The following is a 17,653-nucleotide window of genomic DNA, read 5'->3' as shown; positions in this document are numbered from 1 at the left end:
CATTTATCTGCAGTGCTTAACCACAAAGTAAAACAAACAAGAAAAATACTAAATATACCGAGCACGTGTTTAAATAATTTCTACTCCTGACAGTTACTTAGCATTGACATAATGCTTCCATGGGTCTGATTAGCTTGTTGCTTCTCAGGTTAAATATTTCATACCCAAATTGTGTTTCCTTCTCTATTTGACGACAACCTTACATGGAGACACATCTGTTTGTTTCATTATCAATCCTGAAATACTGTGGCTCAGTTGGTTAGATCAATGTGGACTGCAGGTGCAGTCTGTCCAGGGTTCACCTAGCAGCCCAACCATACTGTACCCATGAGTCCCAGGGGTCACCTCATTGTTCCTGGGAGGTCACTGGAGTAAATGACAAGAGGGTAGGAAAAGAGTCAGGGAGGACTCAAAGCTATGTTAACCAAAATTACCAGATTTCCTGGGACAGGTCCATTTCCAATAGTTGGCTTCATTGACCAGGCCCTAAATACATTTGTCCTTATCAAATTATGAGTCTATAATTCTAACTTCAGAGCTAGGAGACTTCGGATCCAGCCAGAAGAGATGGGACAGGGTAAAAATCTGTGTGAAGCTTCCAGAACCTTGGTCACCTCCTCCTATTTGGTATATTTACTCTCCCCTGCTTACTTCCCATTAGGCGCTGATTGGCAGTGAAGTCCCTAAAGTGGAAGAAATGTCAGTCATGAAGTAGAACCTGGGATAAGAATAGCCAGGGCAAAGCAGGGGAAGACAAGCACCTGTGACATGTCTTTGAGTCTCTCTGAACCCTCAATTCCTCGTCTATCAAATGTGTATCTAATACCCACCCTGTCACACTGCACATGAGGATTCAATGTCAGAATGCATGGAAAGAACCCCCAAAAGCTCTGGCACAGAGTAAGCCCTTATGTTCATTAGGAGTCTACACCTGGGGCTTATGGGAAAAGGGATCCTGGGTAGCCAGCCCAAGACAGGACATAGCCCCAGAGCTTAGTTCTCAGGAAACACAACTGGGCTTTCCAGCCACCTCAGCCAGATGTCTCCACCCCATCACAGGGCAAAGAGCTCGGAGAATGGGCCCTATTGGTGGGTGGTTAAACAGTTTTCCCTAGTTGACAGTCAGCATCTTCTGAGTGAATAGTGCCATGTGACAATCTGTTGACTGGGTACTTTGGGGGAAGCAGTCTCCAGGCAAAAGAATTCTCCAGCGAGCTCTCTCAAAATCCCAATTCACCCTAGAATAGATGCAAAGCTGAAGGCCATTGCAGGATACATTAATTGAGGTGACTCTTTTCCTCACCACTCTTTCCACCTTCATTCAGCATCTTTTAGTTAATTGTCAAAAGATTGTGCTCTTTGCAGCAGCTGATGAGCCCCTGGCTGCCACGGCTGGAACGTTGAGGCTGCCTGACACTTTCCTAATTCTGATCCTAAATTGAGGACAGTGCCACAGCAACACATGAGTATCAGGGCAGAATATCTAGGGTAAATGCCTCATCCCAAGTTGGCTTCTGTGGCCTGTTCAGTACATTTTGGATTTATTGCCCTCTCTAGCTGCTATGACCTCAAGGAATGAAAAACCATTTTAACAGTGTAAGTAAAGCTAATTTAAGAAAGGAAATCTGCTACACATATATCAAATTATGTCTTTCAAACTGAAATGAGTGACTTCGGAGTGACTCACTACCTTGGATTACCCTTTTGAATTATTCATGCTTCTTTCTTTTTTTTTTTTGGTGAAGAAGATTAGCCCTGAGCTAACATCTGTTGCAAATCCTTCTCTTTTTGCTGTGGAAGATTGGCCCTCAGCTAACATCCGTGCCCATCTTCCTCCACTTTATATGTGGGATGCCTGCCACAGCATGGCTTGATAAATGGCACATAGATCCGCGTCCGGGATCTGGACCTGTGAACCCTGGGCCGCCAAAGCGGAGCATGCAAACTTAACCACTATGCCACTGGGCCAGCCCCACATGCTTCTTTCTATAACACAACTGAAAGCTAGCACCATCATCTCACCTCAATTCTGGGGAATGGTGCAGAGATGGTGAGAAGGGATCTATTTAGTAATATTTTGTGAATGAGTACTCTGAAAAATAAAAGAAAATGCTTTTTAAAAACAACTGCATTGAGACAATGCCTACTTTGACAGAGCTTAACATGTGTTGGCATCATCTATTTGATGGTATCTATCCTCAGTCGGTTTGTAAGTATGTATTGAGTATCTACCATATGTGAAAGAGAACACTCCACTCTGTAAACACAGAAGCCTAAGTAATCAAAGAGATGTGATATTGTCATTTGGGTAAGAGGAGAATAGGAAATGGAGAGGAACTTGAATTTCTGAGTCCCTACTATGTGCCAAGCTCTATGCTAGGTTATCTCTCTCTCTCTCTCTCTCTCTCTCTCTCTCTATATATATATATATATATAGATAGATAGATAGATATAAAACTTTAATTCTCTTAAGAACCATGTAAGATAGGTGTTATTAGCTCCTTTTAAAAATGAGGAAACTTGAAGTGGGTAGATATTAAGTAGGTTATCCATGGCCATACAGGCAGTATGAGGTAGGGCCAGGATTCAATCAGACTGTGTTCTTTTGGAGAACAACTATATTATGTTGATATCTAAAAATATGGTTCTTCAGATCTGGGGCAGGAAATGTACGTGATGATCCTAGACTGTGTTATCACACCTATCAAGGAAGTTTTCAAAGACTGCTAGAATCATGTAAAAGGACTCAAGGAGCCAACTTAAAGAGGCTCCCAAATGGCCAATTTAAGCCTCAGTATGAATAAGAACAATGGATTAAAACACATCAGATATGTTTAAATACATGAATTCATCATTATACTTTCAAAAATAATCACTCATTGACTTTATTAGCACATGCTAGTAACTAGCTCCTTATTTTGAATTAGGCATTTATCTTGCCTTTATATTATACAAACTGTGCCCTCAGATAACCAAGTAGTAGATGTACAGACATATTCCAGCTAACAAATAAAGAAGGAATAGAAAAAGATTATCACCATTTTGCAACCCTTAATGAATGAATGAATCTAGCTTTGAATGAATCTAGACAGTGGCTGCCACCATAAAAACAGAGACAACCAGACTGTACATGTCTCTTAATGGAGAGCACAAAAATGTGTATGAAGTAGTCTCACCAAATAAGAGACAAAAAACAAAAAAAAGTTAAACCTGAATCTGATTAAGCCTCTAAAATCAACTACTAATTTAGAGAAAACATGAAAGTCTGAGGATACTTATAGTATCTAAGAATTAAACTTAACAATGGGAATGCAATCAGCAAAATCCAGAGTGTGGGAAATTCTACAGGGACAACAATCCATTTTCTTTAAAAAATAAATTTCAAGAAGAAAAAAAGATCAAGAGGGAACCTGTAGATTAAAAGACACTAAAAACCTATGTCAATCAATTACAGTATCTAGCCCTTATTTAGAGCTTTATTCAAACAAACAAGAATCCATTTATCCCAATTGTACGATAATTGGAAACTGGAACACTGACTGGATATTTGTTGAATTTAGAAGTTTTGTTCATTTTGAGATGTGATAATTGCATTGTGGATGTATTTTTTAAAAGAGTCCTAATCCTTTAGACATATATACTGAACTATTTAGAGATGAAAAGTTATGATGTCTGGATTTGCTTCAAGATATTAGAGAAAGAGGGAAAGTGGATGTGGTATAGATAAAAGAAGAGTGGCCATGGGTTGATCATTGTTGATGCTTGGTGATGGGTATAGGGGTCTCAATATATAATTCTACCTGCTTCTGTATACGTTTGAAATTTTTCAAAATAAAAAGATATATCTATATAAAACACATACACAAATATATGATTTGAAGACATATGCATACATATATATGTGCCAGAATCCCACTTCCTGGAATTTATCCTTTGAATATACAGTGGAATAACACCATATGCATATGTGAGTTATACAAACTCAAACACAGGCACTCAGCATACAGAGAGAGAGAAGAGGGAGAGGAGAGAAAAGGGAGAGACAGAGAGACAAAGAAAGAAACAGAGACAGAGACAGAAATAGAAAGAGGAAAGAGAGAGTTGAGAGAGATGAAAGACGACAATTGAAATGGTGTAGCAGGTTGTGCCTACCATTCTGCTCAATGACTGTGCTGTGCTCTAGAGAGAACATAAGGTGGAAGCTATGGTTCTCTCAATCCCTCAGTAAGTCTCAATTCCCATGTGCCTCTCACAGAGTAAGCATCTCACTGTGATTCTTGTGTTTAAAGATGCATATATGTCATTCAACATGGCTCATAACTACAAGCTCATCTCTTCATCAGGTGTTGAGCCAAAGACTCAGGGATCTACTTCAATACTGGAGGACAAATAGGCAAACAGGCTCTCTGGAATGATGAAGATATGCTATGTCAGCCTTCCTAAGGGAATTTTAAGGGTGATTTTGACTCTGGAATTTTCACTGTATGTACTAGTTAAATAATCTAACAAAAAGCTGCAAAAGTCCATTGTACCCCATACTTGTATACAAGGATATGTGTAAAAAGATACTTAATGTATCACTGCAACATTCTAAAAACTGGAAAAATCCTAAATGTTCACTAATAGAGCATTGGTTAAACATGGAGCATCCCCACTATGGACTACTTAATGGAGCCATTACAAAGAAGAAGGTAGATATTTTCCATGTACTGATAGGAAAACAAGTCCAAGACTGTGTTACACGAAAAAAAAGCATGTGGCAGAACAATGTATATAGTGTGATTCCATTTTTATAAATAACAAAAGGAATAGAGATATATCTATAGATATATACACACCACTGTTCTTTTATTACAGGACATTTCTAGAAGAATACACAAGAAACTGGTGATAGTGATAGACTCTGATGAGAGGGGTTGGGAGTTTAGAGTGGGAGGGTGACTTCCTTTTCATTGTACACTCTTCTATATGGTTTGAAATCTTATCATGTACCTGTATTAATATTTAAACTTTTGCTGAAGTATAACACACATATAGAAAAGTACATAGTTCATACCTGTACAGCTCAGTGAATTAGCATAGAGTGAACATACCCAAGTAACCACCACCCAGGTTCCCAAATAGAACATCACCAGTCTCCAGAAGCCCCCATATGCCCCCATAATTTTCCTCTCCTTCCTCCTGAAAGTTAGTGACTATCCTGATTTCTAATACTACAGTCTAATTTTGTTTCTTTTTGAACTTTATAGAAATTGAATTAGATAGAATGTATTCTTTAGGGTCTGACTTACTTTGATCAATACGATGTTTGTAAGAGTCTTCCATGTTCTTGTGTGTAGCTCTAATTTGTTCATTTTCATTACTGTAGAATATTCCATTGTATAAACATACCACAATTTTTATTTATATATTCACTGTTGATGGACATTCGGGTCATTTCCATTACTTGACTGGTACTAAGTAATGCTCTAATGGACGTTATTGGAGATGTCTTTTGGTGAACACATGCTGTGGAATTGCTGGATCACAGGGTCAGCATTTGCTTAGCTTTAGTAGATACTGCCAAAATGCTTCCTAAAGTGCTTGTATCAGTTTACCCCTCAGCTAGCAGTGCATGCAAGTTGAATTAGTTTCTCAAACTAACAACAACAATAACAAAAACAAAAATCTAACTCAATTCATATAGACAATGTTGATTTGATTGGTATTTCTGTATTATATATTATGTGTTTAAGTTGTAAAAAATTAAAGACATCAGTTACTATGTTACCTAGCGTGCTTAGACAAGGTTCCTATGACAAATCGCTAGTTGAGTTTCATGTCAGAGGGAAGCTGATCTTTAAAGAGGAATATATCTGCTTTCTGGTTCTCAGATAATATAAACCACTATTACCCTTACTCTTGCCTGCCAAAAAAATCAGAGTCAAAGTCAGTGCTCAACAAGCATAGCATTCCACTCATCTGAGGTATCTGGTAATATATACTCCTTCTTCTTGACATAGACAATTCTGTTCTATGTCTTACTTTGCATTATGTTTAAATTTATAAGCTTCTGCAAATCCTTTTGGTAATAAAGGGGAGAGGATAAATTGTAAATAAATAAACCAAAAATATTTCTATCCCCAGATAGCGCAGTTTTAAAAGGAACTTTAAGAAACTAAGGTTAATGCAACCCTAACAACAAAAGTACAGAAAGAAAGCAGTATAAAATGCAGTGTTTGGTAATGCGCGATTGGCTAACCACCCTGTCACATGGCTGGTGGCCAAGATAGTGTCAGGCTTGTATGAGTCCTAGTTCATCACCAAACAAAATGCTATGTTTTATCCTGATGGGGAAAGGTGGAAAAAGCAGTGCTTTCCCAGGATTTGGGACCTTTTGACTCAATACCCATTGGATAAGTCCCTTCCCTGAGACAAAAGTCCAATTTCTTCCCCTTGAACTGGAATAAAATCCACATTTTGAAGGGACAAACAGTCTACTACTATATCTTTCAGTCAAGTATTGCCACCCTGGAACATCTTCCTAGCTGTTCCTCCAGGCAGCTAGAATCCCACCATCCTTCTTCGTCATTGTCAGAAAGAACCCTAACCAATTCAAAGGTCCACTTCCCTTATCTTTGGATGCTGTTCTGATGTTCAGTTAATGCTTGATGAATGTATCAATGAAATTCTTAGATCTCACAGTAGGGACCGGATGGACTCAATAAGATCTTTCCATTTGGCTAGGGGCTAAGTCTGCCCAATTTCAAATGGATATCACAAAGAGCTCAAGGGAGAGAGAGAGCCTGGGCTGAGGTTTTCAAAGATATGGAATTTGAGTGGAGCTTTGAAGAAGAGATAAAGTACAAAGACAATAATTAACTTGATGTTTTGGAAATCACATATGCAGAGCAATCTATCTATAGACCAAAGCAGAGGGAATGAATATTGGGAAAGGAGATTTGAGTCAGTTCATGGAGGCTCTTGAATGCCAAACTGGGAAATTTGGATTTTATGCTATTATTAAAGATTTTTGAGTAGGGTGAGAAGAGATAATGATGAAAGCAATATTTTACGAGATGAATCTGGCTGTGGTGTGCAGCACAGACTGCACTGGGGAGAAAAACAAGTATGGATTCCATTGCTATTGCTATATTTCAGGCAAAGACAATTAGTTTCTGAAACTGGGCGAAAGCAGCAGGGATAGAAAGGCAGAAACAGAGAAGAGTACAAAGGAAGAATTATCAGGGTTCAGAAGTGATTAGGTGTACAAAAGGAGGCAAAATGGAGAGGTGAGAATGCCACTAAGGCTTGGAGCCAGGAGAATCATGAGACAGACACCTCCACTACTTATGGTAGCATTCTTTGTAACAGCAAAAGACTAGAACCAACCCAAATATCTGTCAACAGGGACCAACTGGTTGAACAAACTATGGTTCCTCTTCAGGATGGCATACTATACAGTTATATAAAAGGAGCAAGGAAGATCTCCATATATTGACATGGGTTGATCTCCAGGGCATGTTGTTAAAGTGAAAAAAGGAGAGCAGGGCAGTGTTGATAGTACATGCTACATTTGTGTAAGAAAGAGTAGAATACAATTACTTATTCTCATTTGTTTAATATTCAAATACACAATGGACAGATAAAGCAAAATCTAATAAACATGATTACTATAGAGGGAGGAAGGACAAAAAATGTGGGCAGGAGGGAAGCAAGACTTTTAGAATATCTCCTATTGTATTGTTTTGACTTTGGAACAATGTAAATGTTTTACACAAATTAAATGTAAAATTAAATTTAAAAGAGGAAAGAAAATCCCTAAAACTGAGGAAAAAATGAAGCAAATGAATCAAACTGTGTATCAAGTTGGTAACATAACCACTCAGAGAAAGAAATTACTTTAAGTGAATTTAAAACACAATACTTTGACTACCTCCTTAGTAGGACTTATTCTAAAGGCAAAAGGAAGAGCAAAGAAATCTTAAACTGTATTCAGTAGTTTTAGTAGTAACATTGGAATTATTCCTTTAAAATTGTAACAGATATAATATAGGGTAATGCAGGTAATTATGTTAATATCATTAGGAACCATGATGTTTGGAGTGAGAGAAAAGAGAGAGAGTTACAAAATCAAAAATGTTAAGTAAAAGCCCTTTATGCAAATTCAACCTTGAAATATCAGTTAGAACACATCATTTTTCCTGTTGTTAAAAATACGCATTTTCTAGCTCTTTCACTAAAAAAAAGGCCTGACAACCTAGTAGCAGTGAGGAAACCCAACCCTCAGACTGTGCTCTCCTAACACTATTTCCCATCTAGAAGAACTAGAGCTCCTTGGAGAAATGGTTGACTCCAGGTCTGGGTTCAGAATTAAACAAGATGAGCATGAAATGTCTCATCAAACCAAAAATCAAGAAATCTGTCATGACAAAAGGAAACAGAAGCCAAGTTGAAAGGACCCCTACTGGCCTAATATAAGACAATTTTAGCAACAAAGTGAATAATGACTACAATGGATCAAAACACATTAAATATATAAAAATCCATGAGTTCATAACAATATTTGAGACTTGATTGGTCACCATTGGAAGTTGCTAGGATACCAACTTCTTCTGGAAATTGACATCTTTAAAGGAAGGTATCAAAGATTTATCCTGCCTTTTTTTGGTATATACTTTATAATTCAAGGTAACTAAACAGTCAATGAATAAAATTATTCTTTATATACAAATCCCAACTAATGAATGTAGAAGGAATAACAGAGTTAGAAAAATGCCATTTTGCAACTCTTAATGAAATAATGGACCTAAGCAGTAATCATCAATGGTTGTTAAAAACATTATGTGAAGGGTTGAGGAGGACTTTGATAATGGAGGGTTACAGGTGATACCATCTGAACCCACTGATCAATCTTAGTATCACTAAAAGTGGGGTAACCAGACATTATTTGCCTCATGAGGTGATGTAATAGAAAGTACATAGCACTGGCTGTGAAGTATTCTCACCCAAAAATTTCAACCTGAATCTAATCAAAGCCTCTAGACATAACTACCAGTTTATAGGAAATATAGGGGATAGAGAAACAGGTTCAATAACAACATGAGAAAACAATCATATAAATTGAGGACGTGAGACATTCTTCAGGGAAAATGACCTGGTTTCTCCAACAACTCAAAAGCAATAAAGGACCTATGAGACATAACTAAATGCAATGTGTGGGCCTTGTTTGGGTTCTAATTCAAACAAATCAACTATAAAATGATATCTTTGAGAAAATCAGGGAAATTTGAATATGGATTGTGTATTAAATAATATTAATGAATTATTGTTAATTTTACTTTTGTTAGGTGTGATAATGGTATGGTAGTTATATATATATATATATATATATATATATATATATATATATATATATATATATATATGTTCATATTGTGGGAGATCAAGATTTGGCCACCCTGAAATATATCTCTTTACCTTGATTGTTTTCTCTGACGGACATTTGACCTCCCCCACTAACTGCCTAAAGAATTTGACATAGAAGATCTGTTCCAGGAAGGAGTTACTATCTGATGGCTGTAATATAATGGAAAATAGATGTTACAATAGGAAAGGCACCAACAAGCCCATCTTATCAAAAATTCTGTTTCTCTGGTCACATTCCCTAGATGGCCCTGCAAGGAACTGCCAGACAAACATTTACATTTATAAGGGAAATCTCCATTTGTAAAGGTATCTCCCTCTCTGTATTTGGAAGAGGGGGGATGATCTCACTTATAGAAACTTATCAATGTGGAAGGTGAAGCCTTAAATCTGCATAATAACCTTACTCTTGTTTACTGTGCTTTAGTGGTAATTTCCTATCACTGAATCCCCCCACTTCCAACATCCTCCTTTGTCTTTAGCTCAACACGGTATTTAAGAGAAGAATCTCTGGATTGTGTTGAGAAACTCAGTGTCCCTGGTTTCTCCCATGTATATATGTTATTAAACTTGGTATTATTTTCTCCTGCTAACCTGTCTTGTTAATTATTTGGCCAGCCATAAGAACCTTAAGGGAAAGGGCAGGGGGGGGTTCTCCCTCTTCCCTCACAATATATATTCCTTATGAGCCAAAAAAAAAAAAATTGAAAGGCACTACTGCTAATGAGAAAAGAGAAGATGAGGGAAAGAGGTTAGTTTGGGGAAAAAAGGATGAGAATTTTTAAACATGAAATTTGAGAAGACAGCCAAGGAACCAGGTATAGATGTGTCACAGGAACCTGAAGATTCAGACTTGAAGCTCCGAAGAAATGTCAGAGCTGTAGAGAGATTTGGGAGCCACTCATATAGATGCCTCTAAAGAGAAAAGCTGTGGAATTAGATTAGTTTTCACTGGGAAAGGAGAGGACAGGGCCAGGTCCAAATCTTAAAGAATATTTACATCACAGTGGGGTGTTGGTAGTGGAGGTGAGAGGTGGTGGTGAGGAAGCAAGAGGGAAAAGAAGACTTAACAACAACAAAACAAGGAACAAGGAAGGAGTCAGAAAAGCATGAGGAAACCCAAAATAGTTTTGTCTCACAGAAGCTAAAGAAGGAAAGAATTTCAAGGAAAGAGTGGTCAACAGTGTTAAATCCTAGAACAAGATTGAGGAGGATCATGCCTCAGAAAACAGAACTATTCCTTACCCTACATTCCTACTCTATATCCAAACTAATTTCAAGCTGACAATGACCTCACTAACAACAGTGAGCCTGTAAGAAAATGTCTTACTAATCAGCCTCCATCTGTTCCATCATTCCTTCCCTTACTCACCCACTCGTCCAGCTACTCATTTAACCAGCAATCACTGAGTCCCTGCTCTAAGCCAAAACCCTGCTGTGTTCTACAGATACTGAGACAAAATATATGCCCTCCAGAAGCTCACAACTTAATGAGGAAGACAGACCTAGAAAAATTACAACATAGCATTAGCATTTCAGCAAGGACTTATTGAATGTGTATTCTGGGCCAGGCACTAGAGAGACAAACACAAAAAAGTGGTTCCTTCCCACCAGAGCTCAGAATACAGCTTGGAAGACAGACGGATTTACAATACGCTGTGATATGAACTAGAAACAAAAGGAATGTACAAATTATACAAGCGTGCAGAGCAGGAAGTGAGGCTTATAAGGAAGTCCTGTGAGATAGGGGCTATTCATATGTCCATTTTACATAAAAAGAAATTGAGGCACAGGGAGGTAAGGTGACTTGCCCAAGCCCATACAGCTGTGAGTGGGAGAGCCAGAGTTCAATTGTGGGTCTTGTGTTTTACCCACTGTGTCATATAGCCTGAAGGCCTCTTCTAAGACTTCCCATTCTCTTTCCACTGCGCCATCCTGGTTGCACCTCCAGGGGCACAGAGCAGGCGCTCAATGAGTATTTGCTAAATGAATAAATCAACTATGCAACCTCAAAGGGTTATTGGAAAGATTCACTTGAGATAAGTACTAGGCTCACTAGGGGTCACTGTGCAGAAGCATTGTGTAGGGTGGCAGGTAAGGACATAGAGACCTCACACCCAGATGAGGATCTCTGCTGTGTGGGCCACGATTACCAAAAAGGAAAAGTATATCCAACAAGTGTGTTGGGATAGCTAGTGATGGGCATCAGGGAGCTCGGAGAGCAGGGGGCAGGGCCTCAGTCACAGGGACTGGAAGGGGAAGTGGCAAGGGCCAAGTAATGTCTCAACCCTTGAGGGCTCATACTTTGAATGCAGGGGCTCAGGGACCCATATCTAGTTACCCAAACTGGGCCACCAGCTCAGAGCACAGCCAGCCAGGCCGACCTGGTCCTGCGTCTTCCAAGTCACTAGCCTGAGGCTCCAGAAAGCCCTCTGAAGATGGAGGGGAGGAAAAAGAGGGGAAGAAAGAAGGGGGAGGAGGAATGAGGTGAAGGGTGACAGAGAGGAGGGACAGAGGAGGGAGGGGGAAAGGAGAATGGTGGCAGTTAACAGTTACCAAATGCTGATTATGGGCCAGGTGCTGGGCTGAGTGCTATACAGGCAGTCAGGTAACCCTCACAACCATCCTATGAGGAAGATACTAATACTGGCTTCCCCGTTTTACTGTATGGATGTTCCCCAGAGATGTTAAGTAACTTACTTGAGGTCACAGAGCCAGGATTTGAATTCAGGCAGCCTGATCCCCCCAGGCAGGGCTCTAATCCACTATACTTTACTGGGTCTCAGGGTCTTACTGAGATGAACTAAGCTGGCTTGGGGCCAGGGGCTCTGCCTCCTCTTCCCACACCTATGAGAGCCCTGCCAGCAGGTAGCAGTGGTCTTGGCTGACAGCTGTACAGTAGACTGTTAAGCACAGCAGAGAACTATGAATCTGCTCCAAATATTTCTTTTCCATTGCAGAGAGAAGGTGCTGGAGTGGGGAGAGGCAGTGTTTCAGTCTCCTGTGAACTGCTGAGGTTGCCAATCTCCTGATCTATAACAATGCAGATGTTAATGAAGCTTTGTGTGTGGGGGGGGGGGAGGGGGGGGTCCTGCCCTATGATTTACAAAGTCTTTCACATACATTACTTGATTAACATGTCATTTTGAAGAAAACAATTAACAAAAAACAAGCTGGTTCTTGATCCTGGAGATTTTCCCCAGAAGATTATTTCTCTCCACTTCAATCCACATATATTTCCCAGATGTCCTCTGGTCTTCCTGGAATTTCTACTAAGAATTTCAGCTATCCCAATAAGAATGTACAGATATCAGTTTCTACTAACATATGGAGCCCACATCTCCTGGCTCCAAATTCATTTCCCTTCCTACCACAGCTGGGGATAATGCTTCCAAAGGAATCATAGAAGGAAAACAGGCTCCATGGGAGCTAGGGTGTCATTCCTGGGTTTGGTTCCATTAGCTCCCAATTCAAGTCTCCCATCCTACTCAGATCCCCACAGCTAGACCCACTGATCCTTCCACCTAGAGGCTCAATCCATTTCCCAGACCAACCCATCCATAGGCACGGGGTCAATGCCTGGCCTCAGCCCTGGGCTTGGGGGATTAAGAATAGATTGCTTTCCCTGCTCTGGCACCCCCAGGATGGCCATCTGAGAGGCTGTCATGCTCCCAGACCAGAATTCTTCACAAGCCCACCTCTTACACTGGCCTAGTCCTCATAGCTGGCCTTCTGCCTTGATTCCGGTCCCTAAATCCTACGTGTTGTCCTGCCTACTATCTCAGCCCCCTTTAGAACTAGAGCCCCGGCCTGCTGAGACAGTATCTTACTTGTCTCTTCCTCCAACACCTGGCACAGAGGACGGTCCTCAATGCATGCCTACTGGGTGGATCAGGCCCTCCGCCTTGCCTTGTTCTTGCCCACCCTTCTCTCTGGAACTGGCATCTTGGTCCAGTGATGGGTTTGGTCACTAAGGAGAGGTCTTCTAGATGATGATTGCCTAACTGGCTAAAGATCCAAGCAGTACTCACATACACACCGTTCAGTTGTGTGATCTTGAGGAGGTTACTTAACCTCTCTGTGTCTTGGTTTCCTCATATGAAAAATTAGGAAATAGCATTGTTACCTCACAGGATTGCTGTGAAGATCCAACGAGTGAATCTATGTTAAGTGCTTAGCACAGTGCCCATATAAGTGACTGCCCTTACCATTGTTATTATTATTGACTTAGTTACCCTGGACTCCTTAGTGTTGACCATTTCCCAGAATGTCATTGCGGCACATGGGCCTGCTTAGAGACTATTCTCCTCACCCATTTGCCTGCCTCTGCCTATAAAAAGGCCACTTCCCCAAGCATGTGTCCTAGCCCAGTGGCCATATCCAGTACTAGGGCTCAGGGCCCTCTCCCCTCTGCCTGGCCTGCTTTTGCCATTGAGACCATCACTGCAGGTACACAAGTCCGATGTTAGGACAAATACCCACTTCTAACAACCAAAGTTTGAGTAAGCAGACTGTTCTCTTTTGAGCCAGGCAGTCCCTAGAGTGAGTGGAGGTGGGAGAAAGCACCAGTATGGTTTGGAGCAGCAGCAGTCTTGGAGCAGTAAAGCTGAGGCACAAAAAACTGGGCCATGTCCCTGGGAAATAGGTGTGGTTGGACAACCTTCCAAAGGCCAGAAAGACCACTTCCCCTGATGGTAGAACCACCCTGGGACGAGTTTGCAAGGAGAGCAGGAAGGCAGCTGGGCTGTTTGCTTCATGGGGGCAGGGGTGCTGCCAATGCAGCTCCTGACATAATCAAAACAGAATCCTAGCATCTCCGAGACCGAGGGTCACATTCTAAGAGAGAACAATGGCCTAGCAAGAACAATTGCTTGCTGCGCAGAGCCCCGGAGGAGCCCAGCTCTGCAGACCTGCTGACTTGGGGAATGTCTGACACGGGGGTGCCCTCAGACCTCATTTAGCCCAGGGTCCACAGGTAAGGACACTGAGGGCTTGTTTTGCCCTCTGGCTGGCTCTTTGGATGGAGCTGGCCTATTCACATGCCAGGCCATAAGCAGCACTTCAAAACTAGCCTCAAAATATACCCAGTCTCAGCAACTGGCCCAAAGCACTCCCTCCTGGCCTGTGACCCACAGAGATTGCTCTCATCTATGCTGCACTGTTCCACATCCCCCCCCCCCAATCTACTACCTTAATGCCTGCTACATTTGTTCCCTCGGTCTGGGCAACGCACTTGGACTTTTCACTTGTGGACTTGGGCTGCCCCTCAGGTGTTTTCACTGACTGTGCTGCCTCAGGCAGTGTCTGCAAAGAGAACCTCTTCTTCAGCCCCGGCCAGGCCAGTCCCCTCCCCTGCCTCCCCAACATGGACACAGCTTCCAGGTCATGGGATTCAGGCACTATGGCCCAGAAAAGGAAAAATAATAGTAATGGTAACACAAGCTCCTTGGCAGAAGGTGAGATGTTTTTAATTTTTAAAATAAAGAACAGAACTCTGGTACAAATCTCAGCTTCAGCTCTACCTAGCTACGTGATCCTAAGCAAGTTATTCAACCTCCTTGAACTTCAGTTTCCTCATCCATAAAATGGAGACTAAATGGAATATTGCACCTAAGTGACTAGTGACAGGAAGAGCTCACTAAATTGTGGCTAATAGTGGTAGTAGTAACAGATAATCTAATAACATTTACATCTTCACCATCTATCAAGCTGGTGCCCCAGAGCAGTTGCTCAGTAAGTGCTGAGTGAAAAAGATGTTTCCTCACCTGATGGGCATAACCATCAGGTAAGGCAAGTAGAGAAGGTACTATTCTCCCCAGAGATGGAGACCTGACGCTGTGTGGCTAAGTGGCTTGTCCTAAGTCATAGTTAGTGAGCAGCAGGGCACGGACTGGAAACTTCTGTTTTCTGATTCCCTGTTTGTTGTTTACTGTTTTATGTAATCTGATCAAATTTAGTGCCAGAAAAAAGACTAGAGATTATCTAGTATAATCCCATTGTTTCAAAATTTGAAAACTGAGGCCAGAGAGACTAAGGACAGATGTTTCACAAGGCCAAAGAGCTAGTGAGCTAGAGGGTAGAGCCAAGGTCTTCTGATTCAGTTTAGTGCTCTATCAACAACACAACAGCTTACATTGCAAAAACTGCCTCACTGTTCCTAGTTCAGCAAACATAGTCACCCTAGGCTTAAAGCTACCACAGCTTTCTAGGAAAACACCCAAGTGGTAAGTGCAAAGCCCGCCCGAAATGACAGGCCCGTCCTCAGAGTAGCAGATTCATTCTTCACGGGGGGTGCACTTCCCATGTGATTTGAAAGAATGTGTCAACGTGAAACCTAGTGATAATCAAGACTGTGCCAACAGTCACAGCTTGGTGGTGTAGAGTACCATCTTTGAAGTAGACCCGATAGTATTTCTGGAATGTCAAGCATGAACTCTGAGAAACATCCCACTTGGCAGTTCCTTCTAAAGCAACAAAGTTAAATGAGGCCTAAGTAGCGCAGGATATTATTGTTTACATGCAACCCTTATCCCACGGCTGTGGGAAATGGAGCCAAATTCTACAAGCTCTTTTCTTGCAAGAGATGCTTTGCAAAACAGAAAAGGCCAGCATTGCTGCTTGGTCTGCTGTTCTTTCTTTTCTTTCTTTCTTTTTTTTTTTTTGGCGAGGAAGATTGGCCCTGAGCTAACATCTGTTGTCAATCTTCCTCTTTTTGCTTGAGGAAGATTGTCCTTGAGCTAACATATGTGCCAATATTCCTCTATTTTGTATGTGGGTTGCTGCCACAGCTGGCTTGATGAGTGTTGCATAGGTCCATGCCCGGGATCCAAACCCACGGACTCCAGGCTGCCATGGAGCATGCAAACTTAACCACTACACCACTGGGCTGGCCCCTGCTGTTCTTTCTTGAAGCCAACTTCATTTGAAAATGAAAAATGATGTCCTCAGAACTTAAGCTCCAACACTGGGGAGATGTATTAGGTTGTTCCACTTGTAATTAAATCTGAGGATGAAAAAGTTAAATGAGCATCATGTTTGCCTCAAATGAAGAACATAATGGGGAGGTGGCAGAGGTAAATAACTCATTTGTCAATGTAACTCAAAAGGGATCTCTGATACTTACTTAAAAGATTTCAAAATTTGAAGGGTTTCTGATGAAACAGGAAGGCATGTTTTCTATAGAAGAAAATCAACATCTTGGATTCTAATAGCACTCTTTTTTTTCCCCTTGAAAATATCACCAAAACACATTTGTTATCCACTCCTGTGCTGTTGGACAATGGTGGCTGCAGAAGTGTGTGATTGATGGAAGAGGCCTGTATCCATGCCCACAGCATGCCCTCGCCAAGCACACAAATCAGGAGTACCTTGCCCTACATCCCCAAGCACAAGCAAGCTAATGCCAGCACCCACAGGCTTCTTGGTTCCCCCTGCTCCTGATATAAATAGCTGCAACAAGTCTTACACAAGCTGGTCTTGCTCAGCATGCTTGCTTTGGTATTGGCAGTAAAGGAGAAAGGTCTTTTTGAAAGCACCATCTTTGTGGCAAATCTCCAGAAATGATAACATTTCACAGTTGGTTTTACTCTTACGACATTCACCTAACATTTACTATAGGCCAGGTTCTGGGCTAGTTGTTAGGGACAGAGAGAAGAATAAAGGAAGAAGCAACCAATTCTGTTTTGTGGAGGAGGGAATGGGCTTGATACTATTTGAGCTGGTCCTGGAGGACATGAATAGTGCTTCAACAGGCATGGAGGTAGGGATGGAGTACTAATGAGAGAGGAGATGTAAGAAGGAAAGAAGCTGGCTAATGGCTCATGCACTCATTTGCTTAAACAGTTGTAACACTGGATTGTAAATGGTTGGGGCTGTTTTCTCAATGTGAATGAGTATATTCATGGAACCCACACTTGTTATTAAAATGATGCAATGTCTTTTTGCAAAAGACTGCATGGAGTAGAAAGCAATGGGCTCCCATAACTATGTTAGCACTCATTTATAAGACTTCCGAAGCTTCTAATAAACAAGGTCTGTGTCTAATTGGGTTTTAATAGCTCAGACAAAATTAAGAACTAGAGGAATCTGACATGGCTTTGTTCTTCATTCAAACTTTCTATCATGCTAATCTCTTTAGAAACTATAAAGTATAACTTATCCTCATAAGACTATAAGTAAAGCCCATAAGCAAAGGAAAAAATAATTGATTATATATTGTTAGTTGTATTAGATAAATATTGCAACCACG

The sequence above is a fragment of the Diceros bicornis genome, chromosome X (genome assembly GCF_020826845.1).
Source record: "Diceros bicornis minor isolate mBicDic1 chromosome X, mDicBic1.mat.cur, whole genome shotgun sequence".
Classification (NCBI taxonomy): domain Eukaryota; kingdom Metazoa; phylum Chordata; class Mammalia; order Perissodactyla; family Rhinocerotidae; genus Diceros; species Diceros bicornis.
This window is presented reverse-complemented; position numbering follows the sequence as displayed.